The sequence below is a fragment of the Aulonocara sp. 'chitande type north' Nkhata Bay genome, linkage group LG23, assembly GCF_057382095.1.
Source record: "Aulonocara sp. 'chitande type north' Nkhata Bay isolate Kocher_YH1m ecotype deep benthic linkage group LG23, A_spYH_male_GT1.1, whole genome shotgun sequence".
Classification (NCBI taxonomy): domain Eukaryota; kingdom Metazoa; phylum Chordata; class Actinopteri; order Cichliformes; family Cichlidae; genus Aulonocara; species Aulonocara sp. 'chitande type north' Nkhata Bay.
In genome coordinates this window covers 18,330,411-18,346,387 of record NC_141365.1, presented here as the reverse complement: position 1 = coordinate 18,346,387, position 15,977 = coordinate 18,330,411, and the positions used below count along the sequence as shown (strand labels likewise).

Sequence of the window (15,977 nt, the reverse complement as noted above, 5' to 3'; positions counted from 1 at the left end):
TTTAGTCCTGGTCCTTAAAATCCTAGTATTTGTTAGGCTTTTACTTAGCTCTAATTAACAGGTGTCTGTGTTATTTCAAGCTACATTTCATAACCCATAAAGTTTATGAAATGTAGCTTGCTAGCTTTTCATGTAAAAACAACACACACACGCAAAACAATCAAACAAAAAAACAAAACACACTGGAGGCTAATGAGCATATTTACACTCTGGTCCTAGACAGTCATGAAGCAAAAATGATTTGTATGTATCTGCCTAACCATACAGGACTTTGAACTTTAAAAAATAAGCACAAGGTCATTTGAGTTGCCAGAAACTACATTGACTTTAATGATAATAAATGTAGATATAGTAGATATACTAACTCACAGTGTTGCAAAAAAAAAAAAAGAATAATACGTTGTAAGCACTTTATAAAGGGTTGTCTTTATCAAAATGACACATTGGGTCAAAATGTAGCTGTAACAAGGACATATCCAAAGAAAAATCTCCGTTCACTGTAGCTTTAAGGTGCATTACATGAAGCCTTGTTGAAACCCTTTATTCATCCACAAAGTTATTGGAAGACCATGAGCTCTGCACCTCTGCACTGCCATGATTCCAGGCATTTGTTGAGGCTGGTGTGGCTCTTGTTTGGAAGAACACATTTAGAAATTTTTCAGACACTTCACATTATGCTTCAGTGGCATCATGAGATAGATTAGTTGTTTAATGTCTGTGTGCATACATATCAAAGTGTTTTGTAAATTTGTTACAGGGTGGAGAATAAAAGATGCTTATGACAACATAATTTTTTAACATAAATTCTTCACATATCCTTTGTTGTTGTAACTTTCCTGTATTGTACATTTGGAAACAAAATGTGACTTATGTCAATATGGCACATCGTCTGTGTGTTTGTGGCATTTGTGTACTAGTAAAGATTAGTAGAGTACTAACTACTACTAGTCCTACTACTAGTTCATTTAGTTAGAGTAAATAGGAATAACTTGCACAAATAAAAAAAATTAACTAAAGTGCTCCTACTTCAAGACAGTCTGTGAAGCTGCCTTGGGAGAGGAGGTTAGCTGTATAATAAACTAAAAACACCTCAATGTACATGTTATTCTAGATCATTTGCAGTTCTATTGCATTGCCATTATGTTTCCTCATATTCTTTAGCAAACATTACAATATTTTTTACTGTTATTGAAAGCCTCCAATGTGTATATAGACCTGTTAAAGAAGATGATATTCCAACTCGGCTCCATAGAGAGAAACAGACGGGGAAACATATCATATAACTGCAAAGTAAAGGAGTTTTGAGATTACTATTATTTATGTCACTTTTCAAGTTGTTTTAAGATTGTTTCTCATTTTGTTACTGTCACGTCCGGTGTGGCAGACGTGTGGAGTTGTAGAAAGGACCCAAAAGGCGGCAGCTCTGGTGCAGGTGAGTATTTATTTACAGGAGTGGGTACAAACAGCAATGGTGGGTAAACATGAAACTGGAAAACCTAAACTGGGTAAAACTAACAAAACAAAACAGGAGCACCCATCCATCCAGTCGCTTCTGCTTCTCCTTGTCAGGGTCGCGGGAGCCTATCCCAGCTGTCATAGGGCGAGAGGCGGGGTACAACCTGGACAGGTCGCCAGTCTGTCGCAGGGCTAACACACAAGGACAGACAACCATTCACACTCAGATTCACTCGCACATTCACACCTAGTGGCAATTTGAATTATCCAATTAACCTATCCCCACAAGCTGCATGTCTTTGGACGGTGGGAGGAAGCCGGAGTACCCGGAGAGAACCCACGCAAACACGGGGAGAACATGAAAACTCCACACAGAAAGACCCCGGCCTGATGGTGGAATTGAACTCAGGACCTTCTTGCTGTGCGGCAACAGTGCTAACCACCGTGCCACCGTGCTGCCGGTGCACTAGGAGCACCGGCAGCGGACGGAGGTCCGGAGGCCAGCCACGCGAATGGCAACGGCAGCGACCCAGGCGACGGAGGCCAGCCGCGCGGAAGGCAGCGGCGCCGAAGTGGACACAGTTCAGGGGGCCAACCGTGCGGAAGGCAACGGTGGCGACTCAGGTGAAGGGAGTCTGGGGGCCGCCCACGACGGTGATGGCGCCTGGCCAGTGGCCTAGAAAGTGGCCGGTTAGCTGCAGACCCAAACGAGGCCGGACCAGGCAACGCCGAAGACACGGAAGCCGGACCAGGCGACGCCGAAGACACGGAAGCCGGACCAGGCGACGCCGAAGCAGAAGCTGCAGCTGGCGTGGAAGATGAGTCCGCAGCTGGCGTGGATGATGAGGCCACAGCTGGCGTGGATGATGTAGCCGCGACGAGTCTGAAGCCGGGCCAGGCGAGGACGACGAGTCTGAAGCCGGACCAGACAAGGCTGAAGGCGGCGGCGTGGAACCCGGAGACGGTGGCGCTGCAGGTGGCGGCGTGGAAGCCGGAAACGGTGGCGCTGCAGACTGGACTGATCCCTCGGACCCTCCAGCGACGACAGGAGACGAAGGCCGGACGGGCCCCTCAGGTCCTCCAGCGGAGACACGAGACGAAGGCGGGAGCGGTCCCTCGGACCCTCCAGCAGAAGACATCACCAAGCCAGCAGTCATGGAGCCCACTAGCTGACACAAAGGCGATTGGCTATGCACTGAGCACTGGCTCTGCCCAGGCAACGCTGACATGGTGCAGTTCTCAGGTGGCTGCTTAAACTTCAGGGGTCCAGAATCAGCTGGGGACTGAGACCTAGCCTCTGGGGAAGCCCTGGAGCGGCAAACTGTGCCAATGGCGGCTAAACCATGAAAAGCACCTTGAGTAGAAACAAGTCTTTCTCCCTGCATGGAGTGAATAAGTGAAACTGGTGATACTGGAGCTTGAACTACGAGTAACGGTGACACAGGGGCCTGAGCTACAGGTGACACTGGAGGCGCTGGAGCCTGAGCTACAGGTGACACTGGAGGCGCTGGACACTGAACTGAAAGTGACACTGGAGGCACTGGTGACAGAGCAGAGAGTGGCTGCGGGGCAGCTAACTGAGCTGAGAGTGGCTGTTGAGCAGGTGATACGCTGTTCACATAATCATCTGCCGCACAGAACACAGCCCCTGAATGAACAGTCACACAGTCCGAAAACGGAAAAGAGTCCTCACTCACCACAGCCGGCGAATTAGAAGCCCGAATGTCCGGCTGTGGGGTGGCGCGCCGGCGGCGCGATCAGCGTTTCCTCCCCGCAGACGGCTCCGACAGGCCGGGCAAGATCACATCCGGCGAGTCGGGCAGTGAGGCAGGAGTGGCTGAGAGAAGGTGAGGTGTGAGCCGGAGAAAAGCCTGCATGGTCGGAGGAAGCGACTTCAGAAGCCATGGCAGGCCAGAAAAGAGCCGTTGTAGCCGGCTTTCATAGCTGGACTGGCCATCGGGAAGGGTATATATAATGAAAGGTGTTGGATTGGCCAATTGGTCATGATCGACTCTGGGCTGGACTAATTACAGCCGAGGAGGCTGGATGCACCCTCCCCCTTGTTTAGCAATCACGTGATTTTCGCGCATTGCATGCCGGGAACTCGTGGCAAAACAATCCAAGTACCGCATCAAATGCAAGCGTTTGCAGCACCGCTAAACGGTCATTCTCCGGTTCCAATACCTTCTTGTTTTTTCTTTGCCGCACAAAAAAGGAATGTACAAAACAAAAGGAGAACAATGCCGGTCCGTACAAAGACAGACTCGACGAAAAGACAAAGAAAAATACGAGGAAAAAATCAAAGGAGTGAAAGGGTCAGACCCTTATGAGCACACAGAGGGACAAAAGACGTCAGCGTGCTGCCCAACTTTCACCACGCTCAGATTTATAATTATACGGTTCTTGGAGTGAGTGCATACACTCATGAAGTTTTTAGTAACTTCAGATCACTGCAACAAGCCCAGGTACAGTTTACCGACGGATGGGTGCAGGACCTTGAAATGCACCGTGTAGAACGAAAGACCATCGTACGAACAAAGGTAAGTTTACCAGTCTCACAAATCGTCCTCATAGATACACATTCGTTAACCGTTTATTAATATAACCTTTGAGCTCAACGGTAATTAATTAGTAGTGGAAATAATTTCTGGTACCCATCACAGAAATGTAGCAGTGACAATAATATTGTATGCTGTAATCGTACTGGACAATTAGTGATACAAAACAACTGTTTTACCCTGTGAATAAAAGTATATGTTTTTGTCAATGTACCATGGTAATAACAGAAGCGAAACGCAATATTGTGTCAGGACAATTCACTATTTATGCACAATAAATAAAGGAGCATAGCGCGACAATTTCTGTTCAGCGCCAGACTTGCTTGTAACCTATATCACCAATTATGTTAAGAAAAATGACGTATTAACTACTACAGCAGACTGACCTTTGTGGGAATGCTTGGAGCAGACTAACATGTGAGCTGAAGTGTTCTGAGACGTTATATTTGGTATATCCAGACCATCTGTCGGCTCTTACTTCGGAAACATGGCTTAAATTTCTCTTCAACGACGTAATCCGATAAAAAAAACCGATCTCTTTACCCGTCGGCTTCCCGTGGCTGTCATGCGACCAGCTATTGCAGTTAATAATACAACAGCTTCTTGGCATTTTTTGGGTTTCTTTTTATCGCTAGTACCTCTTGCCACAAGTTCCCAGAATCCTTTGCGGTTTTACCCCTGAATGACGTCACATTTTCAATCTTTATCCTGGTGGGCCGGTCTCTAGTCAAAATGCCCGGGCCGATTTTTTGTCCCAGTCCAGCCCTGCCGGCTTTCCACGGTGCGGCGAAGCTCCTCCGGAGGGTTCTCTAGCCACAGCCCGAGGAGAATCTCCACATTATACGTAATGTTGTCCCGGAGCTCCTCGGACGGATTTACTGCCGCTGGGTCCATGGTGGCTGGTTCGTACTGTCACGTCCGGTGTGGCAGACGTGTGGAGTTGTAGAAAGGACCCAAAAGGCGGCAGCTCTGGTGCAGGTGAGTATTTATTTACAGGAGTGGGTACAAACAGCAATGGTGGGTAAACATGAAACTGGAAAACCTAAACTGGGTAAAACTAACAAAACAAACCAGAAACAAAGATGCAGGGAGGTCCGGGGAAATACATACGGAGAGACGCATGGAGACTGAGGGGAAACACAGACGAACCAGCAACGACTAAGACAGGAGACAAGACTTAAAAACACTCAGAGAACACAGGGAGATCACGCACAGGTGGGGGACACAGCTGGGAGTGATTAACGTGATGAGACTAGGGAGGCAAACTAAAAACACTCACATAAGACGCAGACCTTCAAAATAAAACAGGAAACACATACACGCAATGACACAACAAACAAACTTCACACAGACTGGGGAACACATAGGAACATGAAAACAAAACCCAGAATAATAATAACTACTAAAACATAAACACGGAGTCACAAACTCCGGATCATGACAGTTACCTGCATAATCTGAGATGTTTCTTTTTAATTTTTTAACAGGTTATTTTTAAGTCAACCAGTTTCTAATAAAAATTTTCCAGTGTAATATGTTCTATCAAGTAACATTTTGTTCTGTGTATAGTAAGAACACTTGGTCCATGAAAGAAACTTTCATGGAACAAGTGTTTTTGCTTTGATTACGGACATGTCATTATCAATGTGCAGTTTTGTGTTGAGTCTCATATATGGGCTTAGAGCAGAGAGATCGAGTAGACAGAAAATGTGGTTGCCATGCTGCTGCCATGTGCATTGATGTCACACAGAATAAGATGATGGTTAGTATAAAACAAGCTACTGGTTCAGGAGGAACATTTTTCTATTTTGGATTGGTTTTGATTGATTTTTTTATTTGCTTTTGTATAACTTTTGTTTGTGTATAATTAAAAATAAGTAGGTTCCTTTTGATAAACTGAAAGCACAGACATCTTTTCTCTTCTTTTGGTATTCCCACTTTCTCAGCTCCAGAAGCTCTTCACAGGAGAAAAGCCAAAGGTCTCCATGTCTTTCTAAGTGTTAGAATTAAGCTAACCCATATCCCCCATGAGGGGAATGTAACTCAGACTACTGAGAAAGAGACACTATTTTAAGGTAAATCAGAGCTGAGACTTGTGTTTGGCAGTTAGACACCAGTAATCCCTGGGAGTAGAGATTTTGGTGACAGTTTACCTTCCACCTCAGTAAGAACATGGTAATAATTTAATCAAGGTCGTTTATAAATTCCTATGTGATTTCCAAATGGATGACCATGCAATAACCTGTTACTAAAATTTATATTATAATAGTGGCGTAGAATTCAAATGACAGCATTATGAATGACTAGAAAAAAGATAATATTACCGAGAAACCCTTTTAAAGATGCCAGCAAAAACCTCTGACTAATATTATGGTAATATTTTTGTAATAATACAGTAGACTGCTAACAATCAATTTTAAACATTTTAAACATTCAGCCTAATGCCTTTAAAATCATATGAAAATATCTATATGTTGATAATGGTGATAGACATATAATTTCAGTATTTGCACTATTTACTTGTTTTATTTTAAGGTAATGCAAAAATGTTGTGTTTTTTGTTGTTGTAGCTTATATGAAACAGGCTTCAAAATACAAAACGATACATTTTGAAAACTACTTTTAATATTAATATTTTCAAACATTATTATTTATAATTATTCATAAAGCATGAGTGTTAAAGATATTTTACTGTACACCAATGGGCAATAGGAGTTTACCTTTTTTTAAATCTTTGTTATATATAAGCAACAAGCTGAATGGTGGTCTAACTTTTCAAATCACACTTCACGAAGGTTTTATTGATTTCTCTTTTTACACACACGCAAAAAAGTCTCACATTTTAATGTTTCTTTAAGAGCAGTCTGTATAGGGGGCGGGGTGGGAATAAACTCATGTGGCTGTGGAGTTCCCTCTTAGGCCGCTAGGTGCGTCTCTGCTCCACGAAAGCTTCCGAGAGAGACTGGGGGCTGGAGGAGAGGAGGAGGAGGAGGGGGGAGAGGAAGAGAGAGCGAGAAAGAGAGGACGGCGTTTTATCAGCCAAGTGCAACCTGAATCGTGAGGAGCGGACGATGGGGGGGAAAAAATCCCACTGTTCTTTCTTTTTCTCTAACGTGACCGTCATTAACATGTAGACCGATTCGCGTCAAAAGACCCGGAGCGTAATGGTTTCTTCTGTCACAGGAGAATTTTATAGTTGTGAATAAAAAAACCCATTTTGGATTAACGGAGCACTTGTTTTGGACTAAAAGGGTTTCCTTAATTTCTTTCTGCCCGTGTGTAAATGTTGGACCGCATTTAACCCGAGTTTCTACCCTCTGGAGTGAAAAGTGCGCCAGTCTTATTTCCAAGGCTTATTTCCAACGCTTGAGCGTCGGGATTTTTTCAGGGGTACTATGTGGCTTTTGGAAGGACTGGACCTTAACCTAACGGGACTTAAGGCACAGAGGAATATTGTCTGAGGTGGAAAAAACAGCGCATGGGATCGTTTCTTAACGGTAAACACACGCTCATACTTAACTCTGAGCACTGTCGGGTTTCTGTGGGCTTTGAGAATTCACCGGTAGAATCAGCAACTGTGATGCAGTGGGTTGATTTTGTTTTTTTGTTTTTTTGACTTCATGATTTACACTGCAGAATTATTTACAAGATGTGGTCGAGGACAAGTTTATGTGGTTGAAATAACGAATAGCATTAAACATCTCCAAATGACCCTGTTTCTTCTTAGTCTAAGATGTAAGTCATGGGAGGATCTGCGCCTTGATGAGCGTCCCGTGCACAGCAGAAAGCAGCATCTCGTCTTCTTCTGTCTGCCACTTTTGACTCTCTCACTCCGTTCCAAGCGCATGAACGCACAGAGCTGCGCACTCTCGCCGACCAAGCTGCGCAAAATACTTGCTTTAGAAAAGAAACCTTTAGGTGAAAAAGGCTCAGTGATTCTTGTTTTTCGTAAAAATACTGACTTGCTTTTGAAATAGGACATATAGCTGATATTCGTTACCGTCGGTCGATCGCTTACCACCTGCAGACTGTTTGTGAGCGTGCATTTCTGTCACTGTTCAGGAGGAGCTTCTGTTAATGAAAGAGAAAATATTTTAAAAAAATTGTCAGCATTAAACATTTGAGGCAATGTGTTTAGTGTGCAGCTGATACTTAACATTTATCGAAATTTGTCTTCGTTTTCTCTTGGTAATCAAATGAATGCAAACCTCCTCTCAGGCTGATTGTTGAGGGTCAGGATGGAGGGAGATTCATAAAGTGTGTGTGTGTGTGTGTGTGTGTGTGTGTGTGTGTGTGTGTGTGTGTGTGTGTGTTGAATGGAGTCTCTCTATCCTCTCCTCGATCCAGGAGGAGGAGGAAAGTTGCGCCCGTTGGCCGCTGCGGGGGCACCATCATCATATAAAACTGGATGAATGCGGTATTTGTGTGTGCACGCCTCAGCGACTTGTCACACACACACACACACACACACACACACACACACACACACACACAAATGCAGCAAAAAAGGACGCGTGGATGCTTCGATGTACTCCGGTCAGATACAATATTTAATGGCATTACCCCTTACCCCGTTACCCTTACACCCCTTTAAGTTCAGCCCAGATCAGGTACCTTTTGAGATGGTGAGAAAGAGCTCAGGTACAGAAATGTCTGCACTTCTTGAGCTATTAGAGCATCTTTTCAAATGCCCCGAAGATCCCAATCAAGGCTGGACAATCATGCATATTTATGTATTTGCTTCAAATAGGCTACTGTTCAAAGGCAGCACAGCAGATCAAGATACTAATGCATTTGTTGAGATTTCCAAAGATCTAGTAACTAAACTAGGGAATGCGGATTCCCCGGACTACATATGCCACTACCACCTACCCCAAATTACCACAGTATGTAATTAAAGCACCTTAGGGCCCACTTGATTAAATTAAAAGAAAGACATGGCATAACTCATAATGACATTCTGGAATAAACACGGAACGCATAGTATAAGAAATCTCAAGGCTAAACTGTTTCATTCATCTAGTAATGAGATGTGGATGAAGAGTGAAAGGAGGGCAATCATGTGAGCAGAACACTGTTCCTGGCAGTAGTTGATGATGACATGATCTGCAGATGACCTTTTTAATGAAGTTTCGCATTGCTGTGTTTGCTGTGGATGTGTTTGTATGTGTGATTTGGATGGAGGTAGGGGGCAGTCAGTTCATACCTCTGTGTCTCAGGGGATCTGATCTACATAGCTTAGCCCTGAAAGAAAATGTCCATTCGCCACTCATCAGTGTGATCTTCTTTTTGCTCATCACACACCTCTATCCTTTTTAACCAACATTTTTCTACTTTCCTTCTCATATACCAGTTCTGTGCATGGCAGGGAGCTAGTTTGTAAATTATAGATTTGTTGGTGACTCATGCTGTGGTCCTGTTGTTTCACCTCACTCTCCACTCGGTTTTTATTTATTTGTTTTTATGTTTTTATTTATTTCTTTTGGAAGTTTCTCTTGTGTAAAGCAGGGAAGTTCTACTTTAAACTGTTTTTGTGCCACTGGGTTTGGTCCTTGTGAATAATCCTCCAAATGTAACACTATGAACACTGATCTGAGCTCAATATAAACTCCAGCCTGTTCCTTCTTAACAATTTACCAGCATTCTTGAGATATTTTCTTTCTCCCCAGACACGAGAGCACTGGTTATTCTACTCATATCTGTGTTGTTACTAATAAACGGACAAGCCATGACTTACTACTAACCACTTTTTTAAATTGGTCATATGGAAACAGGACCTATCTAAGGGTTTTAAGTGGTAAAGTGAAGATTATGTATTGTTGAATCAGTGGTATAGAAACACTGCTGAATGTACCATATTTTAAGATCTAATTACACTCGAATCGTGGCGATGAAGAAACAATTAGAGGATTTTAAATATGCGTCTTTCTTTCCTGAGACAGCACAAAATAAATTAAGTATTGACAGAGCTACAGAGAGGGCACAGGGATTTTCACTGAGCTAATTTGTCTTTAATATTTAAGATAAAAGTGGTTCAAGTTTACATTTGCAAGTTGTTGGTGCTTACAGATCCAGGCCACGATATACAAGAATAGAGATTCAGTTAGTTATTTTTTTTTTTTATTAAATAAACCAAATCAACCCAAAGTAAAGTAGGGGGGAAACATAAACAGACACATATCAAGGTTATCCACTCATGCAAAACACCACTACATGCTGTGTTTATTACAGCTACAAAACACTTTTACGTTTGTGGGGAACCTATGAACAGTAGGAGTAAGAGTATAAACTATAATTCCTCTTCTCTGGCTTTAATAGTTTGATGCTGAGATTCTGCTTCAACATTTGGAAGCTCCTGGGCTCTAGGACGTGCTGAAGCTCATGTCGCTTCTTTTATCTTTTTGAATTTATTAATTGCATGGATTGTGAAATAAAACAGTCAGTCTGCATGCTTAAAAACAGAAGGTACAGACAGGATGTATCAAAATGTGAAACTCATCAGAAGTGATCATTTACACATTGACATGATATATGAATGGAGCCAGAGAGTCACAATTCCACCAACAGACCCATCCCTATAAAATATTCTGAGATGGAGCAAGCTGTTCCTGCTCAAATGAAGTAGACACGAAGGTGCACCAGGGATGGCCGAGGGGATAAACATGGTGTGCAGCAAAACAGAATACTGTTTTGTGCGACTTCTTTGTGGGAACCTTGTTTATGGCAGGTGCTGCTGAAAACGGCGCAATGGAGTGAGAAGACAATTGAGCCTTGTAACATCTCAGGAGTCCAATTTTTGTTTAAAGAGTTGGAGAACCTTGTCTGTAGCACAGAATTGCACAGGAGGTCTCAGGAGGACCCAGATTTGTTGAAGTACCTTTTAACTGCAAACTTGTCATCTGCACCATGTATTGCCACTTCTCTTCTTAATGTTGGAACCATTGGTTAGTCATATGTGCATGCTGTAATCCAGAAGTTACAGTTGAATGTGGAATAACTAGGAGCAGATTTCACAAAATGACCTGTTGCAACAGTGGCACCCTTTTACAATACTACAATCGAACTCAGTGAGTTCTTTATTGTGACTCATTCTTGTTTGTAAAGGTAGACTGCATAGCTAGGTGCACACCTAGTAGGACTGAAAAAGCCCGAATTAAAAAAATAATAGGTGTGGTCCAATAGCTATATTTTTCTATATAGTTGAACTATCATAATGTCCTGCACTGATAATGTATTATCATGTTGTGCAAAATCTAAGAGAGTCAACAAGAGTCCCCCATTATGTGAGACTATGTACTCTACTGTCCTACTTATGTCATGTGACAAGAAACTGTAATAACTAAGGAAATGTCTGAGAAATTCGTCAAGGTTTGTCTTTTACCTTGTTAAAGGATATAATTTAACCTTAAATTCACCACACACTTTAAACCTTAATCAAATTGTAATAAAAAGGTACATTTGCATACAGAAGTAAAATCTATAAATAAATAAAAAATATTCATACATAAGAGTTGAATGCTTGTCTGCTGGTGTCAGAAATTATGTGCTGTCCACTGTTGCACACACCTCGTAGTTCAGATATTAAACACTTTTTTCCTCTTGACATCAAAAAACAATGATTACACAAGAGCCTTTTCATTAAAAGAGAATGTGAAGAGCCAGAGTTCACATGAGTAACCGGTGAACTGGGATTAAGAAGGTCTTGGTTACGTGCACGCTGGGTCACCCTTAAAATTTTAATAAACAAAATAAAAATGTACATTATATTACATTTTTTTTCTAATACACACAACATGCTTTTTTACTTTAGATGTGAAAAAACGATATAAACTTGATGTTGTTCTTTTTTTCCCCAGACGTTTCAGGCAGTGCTTCCTGTAATGTCTGGGGATTTTTAAGACACTGAGAGCTAGCCTCTAGATAGGTCAAAATGGACTCAAATGAACTCTAGCTCATTTACACTCATTTCTAGTACTTGAAACTCCACCAAAACCAGATAGAGATGAACCACATCTACATGGCCACTTCTTCCTTGCAATTTGTGAGGTTTATGCAAGAAAAATGTCAGAAAAATGTAATAAATAGCAGTTAGAGGACAAATAACAAATATGTCTATTCATTTTTACATCAAGTAGTTTTTTAATGTGACCACCTTTACAGTCAGTTTCATTAAAAGCTATATGTAATGCACATATAATGTTCAGTAGAACGCAACATGACTTCCTACCAGTCACATGATTTGCAGGAAGTAGTGTTGCAGGGTGACATTTGTTGAACGTGTCAAATAACTGAATCACCATATGACTTCACACCCATCTACATTTCTGTGTAAGAAGCCAGCATGCAAAAAAAAACTGAAGCAGAATTGAAATAATTATTTTTATTCTCAGTCTGGCCAAAATGAGTCACTGCTTTAATGAGAATTTCTGGTATAAATGGTGATTAACGCGCTGATATGCAACAATGGACTGTGCGAAGATACCATAGCATTAAATTTAAGTATATGCTATACTCTACCTTTCTCTGATTTTGTCAGTAAGGAGAACCCTCGAATAATAATGGGCAGGGACAAAACATTCATTTGACAGAAAGGTCTATATAGGCACATTGGTGAACTCTTTTTCTTGCTTTCTTTGCTGTGTGAGCCCAGCTGAACGAGCTGAACAGGTGTAGAAAATATAAATGTCATTGTGATACAGACAATAAAGTGTTTTGCTTTTGCCACAAAACCATCATCCTACACTTAACACTACTTTTGAAGAGTATAGCAGTTAGGAAACCATAATAATAGTCTTAAAAAGAAACAGCCCGATGTTGGAAACCAAACTGTGGGATTAACTGTGGGAATCCAACTCAAACTGCAAATTAAATATTGAAACAGAGCCAAATATCTTCCAACTGGATGTGCTTCCAAGTGAGAAACAAACTGCTAGCTACTATATTGTGAACATGTTGCAACTACTTGTCTAATGTTACTGCATTATTAAAATGATGAATGTAATATGTCAGGATTTGTTTGGTAGCTGTATGCAGTGGTTGAAAGCGAGTACTCTGTTTTATGTTTCTCTGAGCTTATCTGTACTAAAACATTTGTTTTGAGATTAGAAAGTCTGAAACGAGTAAACCGGCATTTTCATTTGTTACTCACTGGTTTAGTGATGTTGAGCTGAGGGGTGGTGTGTGGGGGATGGCTCAATGCAGCAGCATTCTACTGTAGCCTTCTTTTGCTTTTCTGGGAGGTTTTTCTTTGTAAACAAGTGCTTCTTGTTACTGTATACCCAGTGTCCCTAGAAATCCCATTCAAACTAAATTGTTCTTCAAAACAAGAATTATTTGTGCCAAGAGTAACAGTCAGAACTGAATAGCTATGTATTGTGTAGTAAGTAGAATGTAGCAGTGTAACAATTTTATAAACAGTCTAAAATTGTGATTTAAACATTCACAATTTTTTACCGAGGTTTTAAGCTCCCTGTGATTATCAGTGTGGAGCTGGTAATGCCTAGTTAAATTATGTTGGTCAGATAAAAGCTGTAATATTAAGATGAAAGTTATTTAGACAACAAGTGAAATGGAAATAAATCCATACCTTTATAACATAACAAGAGCTGTTACAAGTCTGTGTCCTGTTGCCTAGTGTTACATTAGATGAGTTAGGTAAATGGAACATAGTTTGTCATTTCTTCAAATTATGAGAAAATGTCATGCCTTTCCAGTCATGACTTTCTTTAATAGATTAATAATCTGCAGATTAGAATATATTATCATTTTAAATTTAGTATGGACACCCAGGTAAATACTTGACACTCAATAGATTTTTACCCCTCAGTTGTAAAAGGCTGATGGGGTACTGTTATTACCGTGTGGGACAGACGAGCAGAGGAGCGGTATGGACACCAAATTTGTGAATGTAATAACTTGAGAATCAGTTGATTTAGGATTTTGAAAACGATACCATACGTGCAGCTATTAAACATCTCAGACGAGCTTGAATCTCAGCGACATAAAGGTCAAAGGCAGAAGTCAAGTTTACTAAAAATGTTATGGATGCGATAACTCAAGAAGGAAGTCACCTAGGTTTGTCAAATTGATACCATAGGAACAACTCCTTAAAATCTTGTTTGAGCCAAGGCCCAGGTGACATTGATTTCAAGGTCTAAGTCAGAGCTCATGTTTTCTGAAAAACACAAAAAAATGGGAGTTTAGTTAAAAGTTTACATTTTAAGACAAACACTGTTTAGACTTAAATATTTTCGTTATCTTGTTAAATGAACACTGTCAATTAACATTACACTGATAACACCCCTGATAACATTTCCTGTCTCACGCCAACATTGGCATTGTTGTTTCATTAATTAGACATCGCTCCTAGCCACTACCTTACCTGATTACAGATGGCTGATTTTGCTGTTGGTTATTGGTCGCGAACAGTTAAACAGCTAATATTAATATATTTGCCAGTCGCGATAACGTTTATGATAACCGTTCATTAAAATGTAATTGTTCTTGTTGAAATGGGAGCTTTACTGATATCTTGATATCGCTCATAAAATGTTGTAAGGTGTTCTGAACATCAACGGATTATCTGCCAGTGAGTGGAGTGGGTGTCTGTCTGCAACTCTATGCAATGGTATACATACATATGTGAAAGTAAAATCTTAATTCTGAAACAGTAAAAGCTTCTGGTGTTACAGTGTCAACTAAATTCTTTGGCCAGTAAATAAATGTAGATGTAGATATGGATCCAAAAACATCTGAAAAAAATATACTTGCTCATGAACAGTGTAGTTATATAATATACTGTAAATATACTGTATATATAGATAAACTCATATTCAGGCCATTTTCAATTATTGGGGAAAAAAAATCCAGATATAAATAGATGCAATCAAAGGAGAACATAAAAAATCACGTATTAACTCAGCTGTGCTACATTGCTAACAATAAATAAACTTAAAAAAAAGTTTTTTTAAAGAAAAAAAAAAGAAGTGCAGTACTGCCTCAATAAAGTGGGCATTGATGCTCATACAGCTGATGGACCAAGTGTGTAACTTGACCATTCCTAAGTGATAGTGTGACAGTTGTTTGGCTCTATAATCTGTTTATACACTGGAAACTACCATTTGACTGAGAAATGTTTTTGGTAACAAGAGTCAGTACTTTCATCTGCTGCTTAAACTGAACATTTTTTGACTGCTCTTGTTGATATCGTGTATTTTACAATAAGGTATGCTATTGTATTATGACATCAGTGTCTTTCTTTATTTTTTGTTGTAAGGTATGGTACATAAGTGTTTGGAACTGTGAAGTCTTGCATTGTGCAAGTAAACAGTCAACTGTGCACCGTGCGAGGATGGCACTGCTTCAGAAGCATAAAAAGAATTTGTGGTGTTATCTGCCTTTGGGGGAACGTGCTTTTGACACAGTTTGCAGTATATGTCACTCTGCTTCTTTGTTGGACTTTAAATAGCCTGGGTCTGTGTCCCTCAGGGTGTCATGTCTGTTGTTCAAGTTTTCCATTGTCTTCACATTTGCCATCATCTTTTACCTTCCTCACATTGCTAACATACTAGTGCGTACGTCTGGAGTAGCCCATGCACCTGCACATGTGCTGCTGCCGGCTGCTCTTCCTACGCCATGTGTGTCAATCTAATCTGACGTGACTCCAAGTCTGTTCCAACCACATGATTGGTTTGGCAGGAAGCTATTCTTATTGTCACTGCCCTTTTAAATTGTCTGTCAAAACATGGATGAGATGAATTCTGTCCATTTCACATTGACCATGACTCATATTACAACTGAGGAAAGGTTTTTAGTTATTAGCGGTAGTTATCTTTATCATATTATTGCTCAGCCCTAGTTGACACCCATCTTATCTGGGTTATCAGTGGTCATATTATCTTTGAATGGTCTGCTACAGGATAATCCAACTGCATGTCAACAGGTGTGACCATTAACAAAACAATT

General features: G+C 40.9%; 1 protein-coding gene and 1 long non-coding RNA gene across 4 annotated transcripts in view; one reads left to right on the top strand and one right to left on the bottom strand.

Annotated features, from left to right (window-relative positions):
• The first annotated feature begins 7,011 nt into the window (after positions 1–7,011).
• The window catches only part of nlgn1 (neuroligin 1), a 309,102-nt gene continuing 300,136 nt past the window's right edge, over positions 7,012–15,977 (top strand). For all 3 annotated transcript variants that reach the window (XM_086283053.1, XM_086283052.1, XM_086283051.1), the window contains exon 1: positions 7,012–7,510. The gene's annotated coding sequence lies outside the window, so the exon portion shown is untranslated. The remainder of the gene's footprint in view (positions 7,511–15,977) is intronic.
• On the bottom strand, positions 7,545–8,281 carry LOC147301515 (uncharacterized). The gene is made up of 3 exons (XR_015127159.1): positions 8,171–8,281; positions 7,976–8,084; positions 7,545–7,894 (listed from the first exon to the last, which is right to left on the bottom strand). It is a non-coding gene; the product is annotated as an uncharacterized LOC147301515 (long non-coding RNA).